The sequence below is a fragment of the Triturus cristatus genome, chromosome 1_1 (assembly GCF_964204655.1).
Source record: "Triturus cristatus chromosome 1_1, aTriCri1.1, whole genome shotgun sequence".
NCBI lineage: Eukaryota > Metazoa > Chordata > Amphibia > Caudata > Salamandridae > Triturus > Triturus cristatus.
In genome coordinates this window covers 1280610869-1280629717 of record NC_140579.1, presented here as the reverse complement: position 1 = coordinate 1280629717, position 18849 = coordinate 1280610869, and the positions used below count along the sequence as shown (strand labels likewise).

General features: G+C 56.1%; 1 protein-coding gene across 12 annotated transcripts in view; it reads left to right on the top strand.

Annotated features, from left to right (window-relative positions):
* The window catches only part of LOC146871964 (KAT8 regulatory NSL complex subunit 1-like), a 1874485-nt gene that overhangs the window by 1369425 nt on the left and 486211 nt on the right, over positions 1-18849 (top strand). The gene's annotated exons all lie outside the window — the stretch shown is intronic.

The window sequence follows — 18849 nt, the reverse complement described above, 5'->3', positions numbered from 1 at the left end:
AGCTCTGCTGACCTGGCTCTCTGGCTCTACTAGGGCTCTGCTGACCTGGTTCTCAGGCTCTACAGCAGCTTGCTAATCTGTTTCTTTGGGTCTGCTGACCTGGTTCTCTGGCTGTAGAGCGGCTCTGCTGATCTGGTTCTCTGGCTCTACAGCAGCTCTGCTGACCTGGTTCTCTGGCTCAAGAGCAGCTCTGCTTACCTGTTTCTCTGGCTCTACAGCAGCTCTGCTTACCTGGTTCTCTGGCTCTACAGTAGCTCTGCTTACCTGGTTCTCTAGCTCTAGAGCAGCTCTGCTGAACTGGTTCTCTGGCTCTAGAGCAGCTCTGCTGACCTGATTCTCTGTCTCTAGTGCAGCTCTACTGCCCTGGTTCTCTGGCTCTAGAACAGCTCTGCTGACCTGGTTCTCTGGCTATAAAGCAGCTCTGCTGGCCTGGTTCTCTGTCTATAAAGCAGCTCTGCTGGCCTGGTTCTCTGGCTCTAGAGAGGCTCTGCTGACATGATTCTCTGGTTTTAGTGCGGCTCTGCTGACCTGGTTCTCTTGCTCCGCGGCGGCTCAGCTGACCTGGTTCTCTAGCTCGACGGCAGCTCTGCTGACCTGGTTCTCAGGCTCTAGAGCAGCTCTGCTGACCTGGTTCTCAGGCTCTAGTGCGGCTCTGCTGACCTGGTTCTCAGGCTCTAGTGCGGCTCTGCTGACCTGGTTCTCAGACTCTAGGGCAGCTCTGCTGACCTGGTTGTCTGGTTCTAGAGCAGCTCTGTTGACATAGTTCAGGCAATACAGCAGCTCTGCTGACCTTGTTCTCTGGCTCTAGAGAGGCTCTGCTGACATGATTCTCTGGCTTTAGTGCGGTTCTGCTGACCTGGTTCTCTTGCTCCGCGGCGGCTCAGCTGACCTGGTTCTCTAGCTCGACTGCAGCTCTGCTGACCTGGTTCTCAGGATCTAGAGCAGCTCTGCTGACCTGGTTCTCAGGCTCTAGTGCGGCTCTGCTGACCTGGTTCTCAGGCTCCAGTGCGGCTCTGCTGACCAGGTTCTCTGGCTCTAGAACAGCTCTGCTGACATGGTTCTCTAGCTCTAGAGCAGCTCTGCTGAACTGGTTCTCTGGCTCTAGAGCAGCTCTGCTGACCTGGTTCTCAGGCTCTAGTGCGGCTCTGCTGACCTGATTCTCAGGCTCTAGTGCGGCTCTGCTGACCTGGTTCTCAGGCTCTAGGGCAGCTCTGCTGACCTGGTTGTCTGGTTCTAGAGCAGCACTGTTGACATAGTTCAGGCAATACAGCAGCTCTGCTGACCTTGTTCTCAGGCTCCAGTGCGGCTCTGCTGACCTGGTTCTCAGGCTCTAGGGCAGCTCTGCTGACCTGGTTCTCTAGCTCTAGAGCAGCTCTGCTGAACTGGTTCTCTGGCTCTAGAGCAGCTTTGCTGACCTGATTCTCTGTCTCTAGTGCAGCTCTATTGACCTGGTTCTCTGGCTCTAGAACAGCTCTGCTGACATGGTTCTCTGGCTTTAGGGCAGCTCTGCTGACCTGGTTCTCTGGCTCTAGTGTTGCTCTGCTGACCTGGTTCTCGGTCTCTAGGCCAGCTCTGCTGACCTGGTTCTTTGGCTCTAAAGCAGCTCTGCTGACCTGATTCTCTGGCTCTGGTGCAGCTCTGCTGACCTGGTTCTCTTGCTCCGCAGCGGCTCAGCTAACCTAATTCTCTAGCTCTACGGCAGCTCTGCTGACCTGGTTCTCAGGCTCTGGAGCAGCTCTGCTGACCTGGTTCTCTGGCTCTCGTGCGGCTCTGCTGACCTGGTTCTCAGGCTCTAGGTCAGCTCTGCTGACCCGGTTCTCTGGCTCTTCAGCAGCTCTGCTGACCTGGTTCTCTGGCTCTACAGCAGCTCTGCTGACCTGGTTCTCTAGCTCTAGAGCAGCTCTGCTGACCTGGTTCTCAGGCTCTAGAGCAGCTCTGCTGACCTGGTTCTCGGGCTCTAGTGCGGCTCTGCTGACCTGGTTCTCTGGCTCTACAGCAGCTCTGCTGACCTGGTTCTCTGTCTCTAGAGCGACTCTGCTAACCTGGTTCTCTGGCTCTAGAGCAGCTCTGCTGACCTGGTTCTCTGGCTCTAGAGCAGCTTTGCTGACCTGGTTCTTTGGCTCTAGAGCAGCTCAGCTTACCTGGTTGTTTGGCTCTAGAGAAGCTCTGCTGATCTAGTTATCAGGCTCTAGGGCAGCTCTGCTAACCTGGTTCTCTGGCTCTAGAGCAGCTCTGCTGACCTGGTTCTCTGGCTCTAGAGCAGCTCTGCTGACCTGGTTCTCCTGCTCTAGAGCAGCTCTGCTGACCTGGTTCTCTGGCTCTAGAGCAGCTCTGCTGACCTGGTTCTCAGGCTCTACAGCAGCTCTGCTGACCTGATTCTCTGGCGCGGCTCTGCTGACCTGGTTCTCTTGCTCCGCAGCGGCTCAGCTAACCTGATTCTCTAGCTCTACGGCAGCTCTGCTGACCTGGTTCTCAGGCTCTAGAGCAGCTCTGCTGACCTGGTTCTCTGGCTATAAATCAGCTCTGCTGGCCTGGTTCTCTGGCTATAAAGCAGCTCTGCTGGCCTGGTTCTCTGGCTCTAGAGAGGCTCTGCTGACATGATTCTCTGGCTCTAGTGCGGCTCTGCTGACCTGGTTCGCTGGCTCTACAGCAGCTCTGCTTACCTGGTTCGCTGGCTCTACAGCAGCTCTGCTGACCTGGTTCTCAGACTCTAGAGCAGCTCTGCTGACCTGGTTCTCAGGCTCCAGTGCGGCTCTGCTGACCAGGTTCTCTGGCTCTAGAGCAGCTCTGCTGACCTGGTTCTCAGGCTCTAGTGCGGCTCTGCTGACCTGATTCTCAGGCTCTAGTGCGGCTCTGCTGACCTGGTTCTCAGGCTCTAGGGCAGCTCTGCTGACCTGGTTGTCTGGTTCTAGAGCAGCACTGTCGACATAGTTCAGGCAATACAGCAGCTCTGCTGACCTTGTTCTCAGGCTCCAGTGCGGCTCTGCTGACCTGGTTCTCAGGCTCTAGGGCAGCTCTGCTGACCTGGTTCTCTAGCTCTAGAGCAGCTCTGCTGAACTGGTTCTCTGGCTCTAGAGCAGCTTTGCTGACCTGATTCTCTGTCTCTAGTGCAGCTCTATTGACCTGGTTCTCTGGCTCTAGAACAGCTCTGCTGACATGGTTCTCTGGCTTTAGGGCAGCTCTGCTGACCTGGTTCTCTGGCTCTAGTGTTGCTCTGCTGACCTGGTTCTCGGTCTCTAGGCCAGCTCTGCTGACCTGGTTCTTTGGCTCTAAAGCAGCTCTGCTGACCTGATTCTCTGGCTCTGGTGCAGCTCTGCTGACCTGGTTCTCTTGCTCCGCAGCGGCTCAGCTAACCTAATTCTCTAGCTCTACGGCAGCTCTGCTGACCTGGTTCTCAGGCTCTGGAGCAGCTCTGCTGACCTGGTTCTCTGGCTCTCGTGCGGCTCTGCTGACCTGGTTCTCAGGCTCTAGGTCAGCTCTGCTGACCCGGTTCTCTGGCTCTACAGCAGCTCTGCTGACCTGGTTCTCTGGCTCTACAGCAGCTCTGCTGACCTGGTTCTCTAGCTCTAGAGCAGTTCTGCTGACCTGGTTCTCAGGCTCTAGAGCAGCTCTGCTGACCTGGTTCTCTGGCTCTAGAGCAGCTCTGCTGACCTGGTTCTCTGGCTCTAGAGCAGCTCTGCTGACCTGGTTCTCCTGCTCTAGAGCAGCTCTGCTGACCTGGTTCTCTGGCTCTAGAGCAGCTCTGCTGACCTGGTTCTCAGGCTCTACAGCAGCTCTGCTGACCTGATTCTCTGGCGCGGCTCTGCTGACCTGGTTCTCTTGCTCCGCAGCGGCTCAGCTAACCTGATTCTCTAGCTCTACGGCAGCTCTGCTGACCTGGCTCTCTGGCTCTACTAGGGCTCTGCTGACCTGGTTCTCAGGCTCTACAGCAGCTTGCTAATCTGTTTCTTTGGGTCTGCTGACCTGGTTCTCTGGCTGTAGAGCGGCTCTGCTGATCTGGTTCTCTGGCTCTACAGCAGCTCTGCTGACCTGCTTCTCTGGCTCAAGAGCAGCTCTGCTTACCTGTTTCTCTGGCTCTACAGCAGCTCTGCTTACCTGGTTCTCTGGCTCTACAGTAGCTCTGCTTACCTGGTTCTCTAGCTCTAGAGCAGCTCTGCTGAACTGGTTCTCTGGCTCTAGAGCAGCTCTGCTGACCTGATTCTCTGTCTCTAGTGCAGCTCTACTGCCCTGGTTCTCTGGCTCTACAACAGCTCTGCTGACCTGGTTCTCTGGCTATAAAGCAGCTCTGCTGGCCTGGTTCTCTGGCTATAAAGCAGCTCTGCTGGCCTGGTTCTCTGGCTTTAGTGCGGCTCTGCTGACCTGGTTCTCTTGCTCCGCGGCGGCTCAGCTGACCTGGTTCTCTAGCTCGACGGCAGCTCTGCTGACCTGGTTCTCAGGCTCTAGAGCAGCTCTGCTGACCTGGTTCTCAGGCTCTAGTGCGGCTCTGCTGACCTGGTTCTCAGGCTCTAGTGCGGCTCTGCTGACCTGGTTCTCAGGCTCTAGGGCAGCTCTGCTGACCTGGTTGTCTGGTTCTAGAGCAGCTCTGTTGACATAGTTCAGGCAATACAGCTGCTCTGCTGACCTTGTTCTCAGGCTCCAGTGCGGCTCTGCTGACCAGGTTCTCTGGCTCTAGAACAGCTCTGCTGACATGGTTCTCTAGCTCTAGAGCAGCTCTGCTGAACTGGTTCTCTGGCTCTAGAGCAGCTCTGCTGACCTGGTTCTCAGGCTCTAGTGCGGCTCTGCTGACCTGATTCTCAGGCTCTAGTGCGGCTCTGCTGACCTGGTTCTCAGGCTCTAGGGCAGCTCTGCTGACCTGGTTGTCTGGTTCTACAGCAGCACTGTTGACCTAGTTCAGGCAATACAGCAGCTCTGCTGACCTTGTTCTCAGGCTCCAGTGCGGCTCTGCTGACCTGGTTCTCAGGCTCTAGGGCAGCTCTGCTGACCTGGTTCTCTAGCTCTAGAGCAGCTCTGCTGAACTGGTTCTCTGGCTCTAGAGCAGCTTTGCTGACCTGATTCTCGGTCTCTAGGCCAGCTCTGCTGACCTGGTTCTTTGGCTCTAAAGCAGCTCTGCTGAACTGGTTCTCTGGCTCTAGTGTTGCTCTGCTGACCTGGTTCTCGGTCTCTAGGCCAACTCTGCTGACCTGGTTCTTTGGCTCTAAAGCAGCTCTGCTGACCTGATTCTCTGGCTCTGGTGCAGCTCTGCTGACCTGGTTCTCAGGCTCTAGAGCAGCTCTGCTGACCTGGTTCTCGGGCTCTAGTGCGGCTCTGCTGACCTGGTTCTCTGGCTCTACAGCAGCTCTGCTGACCTGGTTCTCTAGCTCTAGAGCAGCTCTGCTGACCTGGTTCTCAGGCTCTAGAGCAGCTCTGCTGACCTGGTTCTCGGGCTCTAGTGCGGCTCTGCTGACCTAATTCTCTAGCTCTACGGCAGCTCTGCTGGCCTGGTTCTCAGGCTCTAGAGCAGCTCTGCTGACCTGGTTCTCTGGCTCTAGAGCAGCTCTGCTGACCTGGTTCTCCTGCTCTAGAGCAGCTCTGCTGACCTGGTTCTCTGGCTCTAGAGCAGCTCTGCTGACCTGGTTCTCAGGCTCTACAGCAGCTCTGCTGACCTGATTCTCTGGCGTGGCTCTGCTGACCTGGTTCTCTTGCTCCGCAGCGGCTCAGCTAACCTGATTCTCTAGCTCTACGGCAGCTCTGCTGACCTGGCTCTCTGGCTCTACTAGGGCTCTGCTGACCTGGTTCTCAGGCTCTACAGCAGCTTGCTAATCTGTTTCTTTGGGTCTGCTGACCTGGTTCTCTGGCTGTAGAGCGGCTCTGCTGATCTGGTTCTCTGGCTCAAGAGCAGTTCTGCTGACCTGGTTCTCTGGCTCTACAGCAGCTCTGCTTACCTGGTTCTCTGGCTCTACAGTAGCTCTGCTTACCTGGTTCTCTAGCTCTAGAGCAGCTCTGCTGAACTGGTTCTCTGGCTCTAGAGCAGCTCTGCTGACCTGATTCTCTGTCTCTAGTGCAGCTCTACTGCCCTGGTTCTCTGGCTCTAGAACAGCTCTGCTGACCTGGTTCTCTGGCTATAAAGCAGCTCTGCTGGCCTGGTTCTCTGGCTATAAAGCAGCTCTGCTGGCCTGGTTCTCTGGCTCTAGAGAGGCTCTGCTGACATGATTCTCTGGCTTTAGTGCGGCTCTGCTGACCTGGTTCTCTTGCTCCGCAGCGGCTCAGCTGACCTGGTTCTCTAGCTCGACGGCAGCTCTGCTGACCTGGTTCTCAGGCTCTAGTGCGGCTCTGCTGACCTGGTTCTCAGGCTCTAGTGCGGCTCTGCTGACCTGGTTCTCAGGCTCTAGTGCGGCTCTGCTGACCTGGTTCTCAGGCTCTAGTGCGGCTCTGCTGACCTGGTTCTCCGGCTCTAGGGCAGCTCTGCTGACCTGGTTCTTTGGCTCTAAAGCAGCTCTGCTGACCTGATTCTCTGGCTCTGGTGCAGCTCTGCTGACCTGGTTCTCTTGCTCCGCAGCGGCTCAGCTAACCTAATTCTCTAGCTCTACGGCAGCTCTGCTGACCTGGTTCTCAGGCTCTGGAGCAGCTCTGCTGACCTGGTTCTCTGGCTCTCGTGCGGCTCTGCTGACCTGGTTCTCAGGCTCTAGGTCAGCTCTGCTGACCCGGTTCTCTGGCTCTACAGCAGCTCTGCTGACCTGGTTCTCTGGCTCTACAGCAGCTCTGCTGACCTGGTTCTCTAGCTCTAGAGCAGCTCTGCTGACCTGGTTCTCTAGCTCTAGAGCAGCTCTGCTGACCTGGTTCTCAGGCTCTAGAGCAGCTCTGCTGACCTGGTTCTCGGGCTCTAGTGCGGCTCTGCTGACCTGGTTCTCTGGCTCTACAGCAGCTCTGCTGACCTGGTTCTCTGGCTCTAGAGCGACTCTGCTAACCTGGTTCTCTGGCTCTAGAGCAGCTCTGCTGACCTGGTTCTCTGGCTCTAGAGCAGCTTTGCTGACCTGGTTCTTTGGCTCTAGAGCAGCTCAGCTTACCTGGTTGTTTGGCTCTAGAGAAGCTCTGCTGATCTAGTTATCAGGCTCTAGGGCAGCTCTGCTAACCTGGTTCTCTGGCTCTAGAGCAGCTCTGCTGACCTGGTTCTCTGACTCTAGAGCAGCTCTGCTGACCTGGTTCTCCTGCTCTAGAGCAGCTCTGCTGACCTGGTTCTCTGGCTCTAGAGCAGCTCTGCTGACCTGGTTCTCAGGCTCTACAGCAGCTCTGCTGACCTGATTCTCTGGCGCGGCTCTGCTGACCTGGTTCTCTTGCTCCGCAGCGGCTCAGCTAACCTGATTCTCTAGCTCTACGGCAGCTCTGCTGACCTGGTTCTCAGGCTCTAGAGCAGCTCTGCTGACCTGGTTCTCTGGCTATAAATCAGCTCTGCTGGCCTGGTTCTCTGGCTATAAAGCAGCTCTGCTGGCCTGGTTCTCTGGCTCTAGAGAGGCTCTGCTGACATGATTCTCTGGCTCTAGTGCGGCTCTGCTGACCTGGTTCGCTGGCTCTACAGCAGCTCTGCTTACCTGGTTCGCTGGCTCTACAGCAGCTCTGCTGACCTGGTTCTCAGGCTCTAGAGCAGCTCTGCTGACCTGGTTCTCAGGCTCCAGTGCGGCTCTGCTGACCAGGTTCTCTGGCTCTAGAGCAGCTCTGCTGACCTGGTTGTCTGGTTCTAGAGCAGCACTGTTGACATAGTTCAGGCAATACAGCAGCTCTGCTGACCTTGTTCTCAGGCTCCAGTGGGGCTCTGCTGACCTGGTTCTCAGGCTCTAGGGCAGCTCTGCTGACCTGGTTCTCTAGCTCTAGAGCAGCTCTGCTGAACTGGTTCTCTGGCTCTAGAGCAGCTTTGCTGATCTGATTCTCTGTCTCTAGTGCAGCTCTATTGACCTGGTTCTCTGGCTCTAGAACAGCTCTGCTGACATGGTTCTCTGGCTTTAGGGCAGCTCTGCTGACCTGGTTCTCTGGCTCTAGTGTTGCTCTGCTGACCTGGTTCTCGGTCTCTAGGCCAGCTCTGCTGACCTGGTTCTTTAGCTCTAAAGCAGCTCTGCTGACCTGATTCTCTGGCTCTGGTGCAGCTCTGCTGACCTGGTTCTCTTGCTCCGCAGCGGCTCAGCTAACCTAATTCTATAGCTCTACGGCAGCTCTGCTGACCTGGTTCTCAGGCTCTGGAGCAGCTCTGCTGACCTGGTTCTCTGGCTCTCGTGCGGCTCTGCTGACCTGGTTCTCTGGCTCTAGAGCAGCTCTGCTTACCTGGTTCTCTAGCTCTAGAGCAGCTCTGCTTACCTGGTTCTCTAGCTCTAGAGCAGCTCTGCTGACCTGATTCTGTGTCTCTAGTGCAGCTCTACTGACCTGCTTCTCTGGCTCTAGAACAGCTCTGCTGACCTGGTTCTCTGGCTCTACAGCAGGACTGCTGACCTGGTTCTCAGGCTCTAGTGCGTCTCTGCTGACCTGGTTCTCAGGCTCTAGTGCGTCTCTGCTGACCTGGTTCTCAGGCTCTAGTGCGGCTCTGCTGACCTGGTTCTCAGGCTCTAGGGCAGCTCTGCTGACCTGGTTGTCTGGTTCTAGAGCAGCTCTGTTGACATAGTTCAGGCAATACAGCAGCTCTGCTGACCTTGTTCTCAGGCTCCAGTGCGGCTCTGCTGACCAGGTTCTCTGGCTCTAGAACAGCTCTGCTGACATGGTTCTCTAGCTCTAGAGCAGCTCTGCTGAACTGGTTCTCTGGCTCTAGAGCAGCTCTGCTGACCTAGTTCTCAGGCTCTAGTGCGGCTCTGCTGACCTGGTTCTCAGGCTCTAGTGCGGCTCTGCTGAACTGGTTCTCTGGCTCTAGAGCAGCTCTGCTTACCTGTTTCTCTGGCTCAACAGCAGCTCTGCTGACCTGGTTCTCTGGCTCAAGAGCAGCTCTGCTTACCTGGTTCTCTGGCTCTAGAGCAGCTCTGCTAAACTGGTTCTAGACCAGCTCTGCTGACATAGTTCAGACACTACAGCAGCTCTGCTGACCTGGTTCTCTGGCTATAAAGCAGCTCTGCTGGCCAGGTTCTCTGGCTATAAAGCAGCTCTGCTGGCCTGGTTCTCTGGATCTAGAGAGGCTCTGCTGACATGATTCTCTGGCTCTAGTGCGGCTCTGCTGACCTGGTTCTCTGGCTCTATAGCAGCTCTGCTTACCTGGTTCTCTGGCTCTATAGCAGCTCTGCTTACCTGGTTCGCTGGCTCTACAGCAGCTCTGCTGACCTGGTTCTCAGGCTCTACAGCAGCTCTGCTGACCTGGTTCTCTGGCTCTAGAGCGACTCTGCTAACCTGGTTCTCTGGCTCTAGAGCAGCTCTGCTGACCTGGTTCTCTGGCTCTAGAGCAGCTTTGCTGACCTGGTTCTTTGGCTCTAGAGCAGCTCAGCTTACCTGGTTGTTTGGCTCTAGAGAAGCTCTGCTGATCTAGTTCTCAGGCTCTAGGGCAGCTCTGCTAACCTGTTTCTCTGGCTCTAGAGCAGCTCTGCGGACCTGGTTCTCTGGCTCTAGAGCAGCTCTGCTGACCTGGTTCTCTGGCTCTAGAGCAGCTGTGCTGACCTGGTTCTCTGGCTCTACAGCAGCTCTGCCTACCTGGTTCGCTGGCTCTAGAACAGCTCTGCTGACATGGTTCTCTGGCTCTACAGCAGGACTGCTGACCTGGTTCTCAGGCTTTAGGGCAGCTCTGCTGACCTGGTTCTCTGGCTCTAGTGTTGCTCTGCTGACCTGGTTCTCGGTCTCTAGGCCAGCTCTGCTGACCTGGTTCTTTGGCTCTAAAGCAGCTCTGCTGACCTGGTTCTTTGGCTCTAAAGCAGCTCTGCTGACCTGGTTCTCTTGCTCCGCAGCGGCTCAGCTAACCTAATTCTCTAGCTCTACGGCAGCTCTGCTGACCTGGTTCTCAGGCTCTGGAGCAGCTCTGCTGACCTGGTTCTCTGGCTCTCGTGCGACTCTGCTGACCTGGTCCTCTGGCTCTAGAGCAGCTCTGCTGACCCGGTTCTCTGGCTCTAGAGCAGCTCTGCTGACCTGGTTCTCTGGCTCTAGAGCAGCTCTGCTGACCTGGTTCTCTGGCTCTAGAGCAGCTCTGCTGACCTGGTTCTCAGGCTCTAGGTCAGCTCTGCTGACCCGGTTCTCTGGCTCTACAGCAGCCCTGCTGACCTGGTTCTCTGGCTCTACAGCAGCTCTGCTGACCTGGTTCTCAGGCTCTAGTTCAGCTCTGCTGACCTGGTTCTCTGGCTCTAGAGCAGCTCTGCTGACCTGGTTCTCAGGCTCTAGTGCGTCTCAGCTGACCTGGTTCTCAGGCTCTAGTGCGGCTCTGCTGACCTGGTTCTCAGGCTCTAGGGCAGCTCTGCTGACCTGGTTGTCTGGTTCTAGAGCAGCTCTGTTGACTTAGTTCAGGCAATACAGCAGCTCTGCTGACCTTGTTCTCAGGCTCCAGTGCGGCTCTGCTGACCAGGTTCTCTGGCTCTAGGGCAGCTCTGCTGACCTGGTTCTCTAGCTCTAGAGCAGCTCTGCTGAACTGGTTCTCTGGCTCTAGAGCAGCTCTGCTGACCTGATTCTCTGTCTCTAGTGCAGCTCTATTGACCTGGTTCTCTGGCTCTAGAACAGCTCTGCTGACATGGTTCTCTGGCTCTACAGCAGGACTGCTGACCTGGTTCTCAAGCTTTAGGGCAGCTCTGCTGACCTGGTTCTCTGGCTCTAGTGTTGCTCTGCTGACCTGGTTCTCAGTCTCTAGGCCAGCTCTGCTGACCTGGTTCTTTGGCTCAACAGCAGCTCTGCTGACCTGGTTCTCTGGCTCAAGAGCAGCTCTGCTTACCTGGTTCTCTGGCTCTAGAGCAGCTCTGCTAAACTGGTTCTAGACCAGCTCTGCTGACATAGTTCAGACACTACAGCAGCTCTGCTGACCTGGTTCTCTGGCTATAAAGCAGCTCTGCTGGCCAGGTTCTCTGGCTATAAAGCAGCTCTGCTGGCCTGGTTCTCTGGATCTAGAGAGGCTCTGCTGACATGATTCTCTGGCTCTAGTGCGGCTCTGCTGACCTTGTTCTCTGGCTCTATAGCAGCTCTGCTTACCTGGTTCTCTGGCTCTATAGCAGCTCTGCTTACCTGGTTCGCTGGCTCTACAGCAGCTCTGCTGACCTGGTTCTCAGGCTCTACAGCAGCTCTGCTGACCTGGTTCTCTGGCTCTAGAGCGACTCTGCTAACCTGGTTCTCTGGCTCTAGAGCAGCTCTGCTGACCTGGTTCTCTGGCTCTAGAGCAGCTTTGCTGACCTGGTTCTTTGGCTCTAGAGCAGCTCAGCTTACCTGGTTGTTTGGCTCTAGAGAAGCTCTGCTGATCTAGTTCTCAGGCTCTAGGGCAGCTCTGCTAACCTGTTTCTCTGGCTCTAGAGCAGCTCTGCGGACCTGGTTCTCTGGCTCTAGAGCAGCTCTGCTGACCTGGTTCTCTGGCTCTAGAGCAGCTGTGCTGACCTGGTTCTCTGGCTCTACAGCAGCTCTGCCTACCTGGTTCGCTGGCTCTAGAACAGCTCTGCTGACATGGTTCTCTGGCTCTACAGCAGGACTGCTGACCTGGTTCTCAGGCTTTAGGGCAGCTCTGCTGACCTGGTTCTCTGGCTCTAGTGTTGCTCTGCTGACCTGGTTCTCGGTCTCTAGGCCAGCTCTGCTGACCTGGTTCTTTGGCTCTAAAGCAGCTCTGCTGACCTGGTTCTTTGGCTCTAAAGCAGCTCTGCTGACCTGGTTCTCTTGCTCCGCAGCGGCTCAGCTAACCTAATTCTCTAGCTCTACGGCAGCTCTGCTGACCTGGTTCTCAGGCTCTGGAGCAGCTCTGCTGACCTGGTTCTCTGGCTCTCGTGCGACTCTGCTGACCTGGTTCTCAGGCTCTAGGTCAGCTCTGCTGACCCGGTTCTCTGGCTCTAGAGCAGCTCTGCTGACCTGGTTCTCTGGCTCTAGAGCAGCTCTGCTGACCTGGTTCTCTGGCTCTAGAGCAGCTCTGCTGACCTGGTTCTCAGGCTCTAGGTCAGCTCAGCTGACCCGGTTCTCTGGCTCTACAGCAGCTCTGCTGACCTGGTTCTCTGGCTCTACAGCAGCTCTGCTGACCTGGTTCTCAGGCTCTAGTTCAGCTCTGCTGACCTGGTTCTCTGGCTCTAGAGCAGCTCTGCTGACCTGGTTCTCAGGCTCTAGTGCGTCTCAGCTGACCTGGTTCTCAGGCTCTAGTGCGGCTCTGCTGACCTGGTTCTCAGGCTCTAGGGCAGCTCTGCTGACCTGGTTGTCTGGTTCTAGAGCAGCTCTGTTGACTTAGTTCAGGCAATACAGCAGCTCTGCTGACCTGGTTCTCGGGCTCTAGTGCGGCTCTGCTGACCTGGTTCTCTGGCTCTACAGCAGCTCTGCTGACCTGGTTCTCTGGCTCTAAAGCGGCTCTGCTGACCTGGTGCTCTGGCTCTAGAGCAGCTCTGCTGACCTGGTCCTTTATCTCTAGAGCAGCTCTGCTGACCTGGTTCTCAGGCTCTAGTGCGGCTCTGCTGACCTTGTTCTCAGGCTCCAGTGCGGCTCTGCTGACCAGGTTCTCTGGCTCTAGAACAGCTCTGCTGACATGGTTCTCTAGCTCTAGAGCAGCTCTGCTGACCTGGCTCTCAGGCTCTGGAGCAGCTCTGCTGACCTTGTTCTCTGGCTCTAGGGCAGCTCTTCTGACCTGGTTCTCTGGCTCTAGAGCAGCCCTGCTTACCTGGTTCTCTAGCACTAGAGTAGCTCTGCTGAACTTGTTCTTTGGCTCTAGGGCAGCTCTGCTGACCTGATTCTCTGTCTCTAGTGCAGCTCTGCTGACCTGGTTCTCAGGCTCTAGAGCAGCTCTGCTTACCTGGTTCTCTGGCTCTACAGCAGCTCTGCTTACCTGGTTCTCTGGCTCAACAGCAGCTCTGCTGACCTGGTTCTCTGGCTCAAGAGCAGCTCTGCTTACCTGGTTCTCTGGCTCTAGAGCAGCTCTGCTGACCTGGTTGTCTGGCTCTAGAGCAGCTCTGCTGACCTGGTTCTCTAGCTCTAGAGCAGCTCTGCTGAACTGGTTCTCTGGCTCTAGAGCAGCTCTGCTGACATGATTCTCTGTCTCTAGTGCAGCTCTATTGACCTGGTTCTCTGGCTCTAGAACAGCTCTGCTGACATGGTTCTCTGGCTCTACAGCAGGACTGCTGACCTGGTTCTCAAGCTTTAGGGCAGCTCTGCTGACCTGGTTCTCTGGCTCTAGTGTTGCTCTGCTGACCTGGTTCTCGGTCTCTAGGCCAGCTCTGCTGACCTGGTTCTTTGGCTCTAAAGCAGCTCTGCTGACCTGGTTCTTTGGCTCTAAAGCAGCTCTGCTGACCTGATTATCTGGCTCTGGTGCGGCTCTGCTGACCCGGTTCTCTGGCTCTACAGCAGCTCTGCTGACCTGGTTCTCTGGCTCTACAGCAGCTCTGCCTACCTGGTTCGCTGGCTCTAGAACAGCTCTGCTGACATGGTTCTCTGGCTCTACAGAAGGACTGCTGACCTGGTTCTCAGGCTTTAGGGCAGCTCTGCTGACCTGGTTCTCTGGCTCTAGGCCAGCTCTGCTGACCTGGTTCTTTGGCTCTAAAGCAGCTCTGCTGACCTGGTTCTTTGGCTCTAAAGCAGCTCTGCTGACCTGGTTCTCTTGCTCCGCAGCGGCTCAGCTAACCTAATTCTCTAGCTCTACGGCAGCTCTGCTGACCTGGTTCTCAGGCTCTGGAGCAGCTCTGCTTACCTGGTTCGCTGGCTCTACAGCAGCTCTGCTGACCTGGCTCTCAGGCTCTGGAGCAGCTCTGCTGACCTTGTTCTCTGGCTCTAGGGCAGCTCTTCTGACCTGGTTCTCTGGCTCTAGAGCAGCCCTGCTTACCTGGTTCTCTAGCACTAGAGTAGCTCTGCTGAACTGGTTCTTTGGCTCTAGGGCAGCTCTTCTGACCTGGTTCTCTGGCTCTAGAGCAGCCCTGCTTACCTGGTTCTCTAGCACTAGAGTAGCTCTGCTGAACTTGTTCTTTGGCTCTAGGGCAGCTCTGCTGACCTGATTCTCTGTCTCTAGTGCAGCTCTACTGCCCTGGTTCTCTGGCTCTAGAACAGCTCTGCTCACCTGGTTCTCTGGCTATAAAGCAGCTCTGCTGGCCTGGTTCTCTGGCTATAAAGCAGCTCTGCTGGCCTGGTTCTCTGGCTCTAGAGAGGCTCTGCTGACATGATTCTCTGGCTTTAGTGCGGCTCTGCTTACCTGGTTCTCTTGCTCCGCAGCGGCTCAGCTGACCTGGTTCTCTAGCTCGACGGCAGCTCTGTTGACCTGGTTCTCAGGCTCTAGAGCAGCTCTGCTGACCTGGTTCTCAGGCTCTAGTGCGGCTCTGCTGACCTGGTTCTCAGGCTCTAGTGCGGCTCTGCTGACCTGGTTCTCAGGCTCTAGGGCAGCTCTGCTGACCTGGTTGTCTGGTTCTAGAGCAGCTCTGTTGACATAGTTCAGGCAATACAGCAGCTCTGCTGACCTTGTTCTCAGGCTCCAGTGCGGCTCTGCTGACCAGGTTCTCTGGCTCTAGAACAGCTCTGCTGACATGGTTCTCTAGCTCTAGAGCAGCTCTGCTGAACTGGTTCTCTGGCTCTAGAGCAGCTCTGCTGACCTGGTTCTCAGGCTCTAGTGCGGCTCTGCTGACCTGATTCTCAGGCTCTAGTGCGGCTCTGCTGACCTGGTTCTCAGGCTCTAGGGCAGCTCTGCTGACCTGGTTGTCTGGTTCTAGAGCAGCTCTGTTGACATAGTTCAGGCAATACAGCAGCTCTGCTGACCTTGTTCTCAGGCTCCAGTGCGGCTCTGCTGACCTGGTTCTCAGGCTCTAGGGCAGCTCTGCTGACCTGGTTCTCTAGCTCTAGAGCAGCTCTGCTGAACTGGTTCTCTGGCTCTAGAGCAGCTTTGCTGACCTGATTCTCTGTCTCTAGTGCAGCTCTATTGACCTGGTTCTCTGGCTCTAGAACAGCTCTGCTGACATGGTTCTCTGGCTTTAGGGCAGCTCTGCTGACCTGGTTCTCTGGCTCTAGTGTTGCTCTGCTGACCTGGTTCTCGGTCTCTAGGCCAGCTCTGCTTACCTGGTTCTTTGGCTCTAAAGCAGCTCTGCTGACCTGATTCTCTGGCTCTGGTGCAGCTCTGCTGACCTGGTTCTCTTGCTCCGCAGCGGCTCAGCTAACCTAATTCTCTAGCTCTACGGCAGCTCTGCTGACCTGGTTCTCAGGCTCTGGAGCAGCTCTGCTGACCTGGTTCTCTGGCTCTCGTGCGGCTCTGCTGACCTGGTTCTCAGGCTCTAGGTCAGCTCTGCTGACCCGGTTCTCTGGCTCTACAGCAGCTCTGCTGACCTGGTTCTCTGGCTCTACAGCAGCTCTGCTGACCTGGTTCTCTAGCTCTAGAGCAGCTCTGCTGACCTGGTTCTCAGGCTCTAGAGCAGGTCTGCTGACCTGGTTCTCGGGCTCTAGTGCGGCTCTGCTGACCTGGTTCTCTGGCTCTACAGCAGCTCTGCTGACCTGGTTCTCTAGCTCTAGAGCGACTCTGCTAACCTGGTTCTCTGGCTCTAGAGCAGCTCTGCTGACCTGGTTCTCTGGCTCTAGAGCAGCTTTGCTGACCTGGTTCTTTGGCTCTAGAGCAGCTCAGCTTACCTGGTTGTTTGGCTCTAGAGAAGCTCTGCTGATCTAGTTATCAGGCTCTAGGGCAGCTCTGCTAACCTGGTTCTCTGGCTCTAGAGCAGCTCTGCTGACCTGGTTCTCTGGCTCTAGAGCAGCTCTGCTTACCTGGTTCTCCTGCTCTAGAGCAGCTCTGCTGACCTGGTTCTCTGGCTCTAGAGCATCTCTGCTGACCTGGTTCTCAGGCTCTACAGCAGCTCTGCTGACCTGATTCTCTGGCGCGGCTCAGCTAACCTGATTCTCTAGCTCTACGGCAGCTCTGCTGACCTGGTTCTCAGGCTCTAGAGCAGCTCTGCTGACCTGGTTCTCTGGCTATAAATCAGCTCTGCTGGCCTGGTTCTCTGGCTATAAAGCAGCTCTGCTGGCCTGGTTCTCTGGCTCTAGAGAGGCTCTGCTGACATGGTTCTCTGGCTCTCGTGCGGCTCTGCTGACCTGGTTCTCAGGCTCTAGGTCAGCTCTGCTGACCCGGTTCTCTGGCTCTACAGCAGCTCTGCTGACCTGGTTCTCTGGCTCTACAGCAGCTCTGCTGACCTGGTTCTCTAGCTCTAGAGCAGCTCTGCTGACCTGGTTCTCAGGCTCTAGAGCAGGTCTGCTGACCTGGTTCTCGGGCTCTAGTGCGGCTCTGCTGACCTGGTTCTCTGGCTCTACAGCAGCTCTGCTGACCTGGTTCTCTAGCTCTAGAGCGACTCTGCTAACCTGGTTCTCTGGCTCTAGAGCAGCTCTGCTGACCTGGTTCTCTGGCTCTAGAGCAGCTTTGCTGACCTGGTTCTTTGGCTCTAGAGCAGCTCAGCTTACCTGGTTGTTTGGCTCTAGAGAAGCTCTGCTGATCTAGTTATCAGGCTCTAGGGCAGCTCTGCTAACCTGGTTCTCTGGCTCTAGAGCAGCTCTGCTGACCTGGTTCTCTGGCTCTAGAGCAGCTCTGCTGACCTGGTTCTCCTGCTCTAGAGCAGCTCTGCTGACCTGGTTCTCTGGCTCTAGAGCATCTCTGCTGACCTGGTTCTCAGGCTCTACAGCAGCTCTGCTGACCTGATTCTCTGGCGCGGCTCAGCTAACCTGATTCTCTAGCTCTACGGCAGCTCTGCTGACCTGGTTCTCAGGCTCTAGAGCAGCTCTGCTGACCTGGTTCTCTGGCTATAAATCAGCTCTGCTGGCCTGGTTCTCTGGCTATAAAGCAGCTCTGCTGGCCTGGTTCTCTGGCTCTAGAGAGGCTCTGCTGACATGATTCTCTGGCTCTAGTGCGGCTCTGCTGACCTGGTTCGCTGGCTCTACAGCAGCTCTGCTTACCTGGTTCGCTGGCTCTACAGCAGCTCTGCTGACCTGGTTCTCAGGCTCTAGAGCAGCTCTGCTGACCTGGTTCTCAGGCTCCAGTGCGGCTCTGCTGACCAGGTTCTCTGGCTCTAGAGCAGCTCTGCTGACCTGGTTCTCAGGCTCTAGTGCGGCTCTGCTGACCTGATTCTCAGGCTCCAGTGCGGCTCTGCTGACCTGGTTCTCTAGCTCTAGAGCAGCTCTGCTGAACTGGTTCTCTGGCTCTAGAGCAGCTTTGCTGACCTGATTCTCTGTCTCTAGTGCAGCTCTATTGACCTGGTTCTCTGGCTCTAGAACAGCTCTGCTGACATGGTTCTCTGGCTTTAGGGCAGCTCTGCTGACCTGGTTCTCTGGCTCTAGTGTTGCTCTGCTGACCTGGTTCTCGGTCTCTAGGCCAGCTCTGCTGACCTGGTTCTTTGGCTCTAAAGCAGCTCTGCTGACCTGATTCTCTGGCTCTGGTGCAGCTCTGCTGACCTGGTTCTCTTGCTCCGCAGCGGCTCAGCTAACCTAATTCTCTAGCTCTACGGCAGCTCTGCTGACCTGGTTCTCAGGCTCTGGAGCAGCTCTGCTGACCTGGTTCTCTGGCTCTCGTGCGGCTCTGCTGACCTGGTTCTCAGGCTCTAGGTCAGCTCTGCTGACCCGGTTCTCTGGCTCTACAGCAGCTCTGCTGACCTGGTTCTCTGGCTCTACAGCAGCTCTGCTGACCTGGTTCTCAGGCTCCAGTGCGGCTCTGCTGACCAGGTTCTCTGGCTCTAGAGCAGCTCTGCTGACCTGGTTCTCAGGCTCTAGTGCGGCTCTGCTGACCTGATTCTCAGGCTCTAGGGCAGCTCTGCTGACCTGGTTCTCTAGCTCTAGAGCAGCTCTGCTGAACTGGTTCTCTGGCTCTAGAGCAGCTTTGCTGACCTGATTCTCTGTCTCTAGTGCAGCTCTATTGACCTGGTTCTCTGGCTCTAGAACAGCTCTGCTGACATGGTTCTCTGGCTTTAGGGCAGCTCTGCTGACCTGGTTCTCTGGCTCTAGTGTTGCTCTGCTGACCTGGTTCTCGGTCTCTAGGCCAGCTCTGCTGACCTGGTTCTTTGGCTCTAAAGCAGCTCTGCTGACCTGATTCTCTGGCTCTGGTGCAGCTCTGCTGACCTGGTTCTCTTGCTCCGCAGCGGCTCAGCTAACCTAATTCTCTAGCTCTACGGCAGCTCTGCTGACCTGGTTCTCAGGCTCTGGAGCAGCTCTGCTGACCTGGTTCTCTGGCTCTCGTGCGGCTCTGCTGACCTGGTTCTCAGGCTCTAGGTCAGCTCTGCTGACCCGGTTCTCTGGCTCTACAGCAGCTCTGCTGACCTGGTTCTCTGGCTCTACAGCAGCTCTGCTGACCTGGTTCTCTAGCTCTAGAGCAGCTCTGCTGACCTGGTTCTCAGGCTCTAGAGCAGCTCTGCTGACCTGGTTCTCTGGCTCTAGAGCAGCTCTGCTGACCTGGTTCTCTGGCTCTAGAGCAGCTCTGCTGACCTGGTTCTCTGGCTCTAGAGCAGCTCTGCTGACCTGGTTCTCTGGCTCTAGAGCAGCTCTGCTGACCTGGTTCTCAGGCTCTACAGCAGCTCTGCTGACCTGATTCTCTGGCGCGGCTCTGCTGACCTGGTTCTCTTGCTCCGCAGCGGCTCAGCTAACCTGATTCTCTAGCTCTACGGCAGCTCTGCTGACCTGGCTCTCTGGCTCTACTAGGGCTCTGCTGACCTGGTTCTCAGGCTCTACAGCAGCTTGCTAATCTGTTTCTTTGGGTCTGCTGACCTGGTTCTCTGGCTGTAGAGCGGCTCTGCTGATCTGGTTCTCTGGTTCTACAGCAGCTCT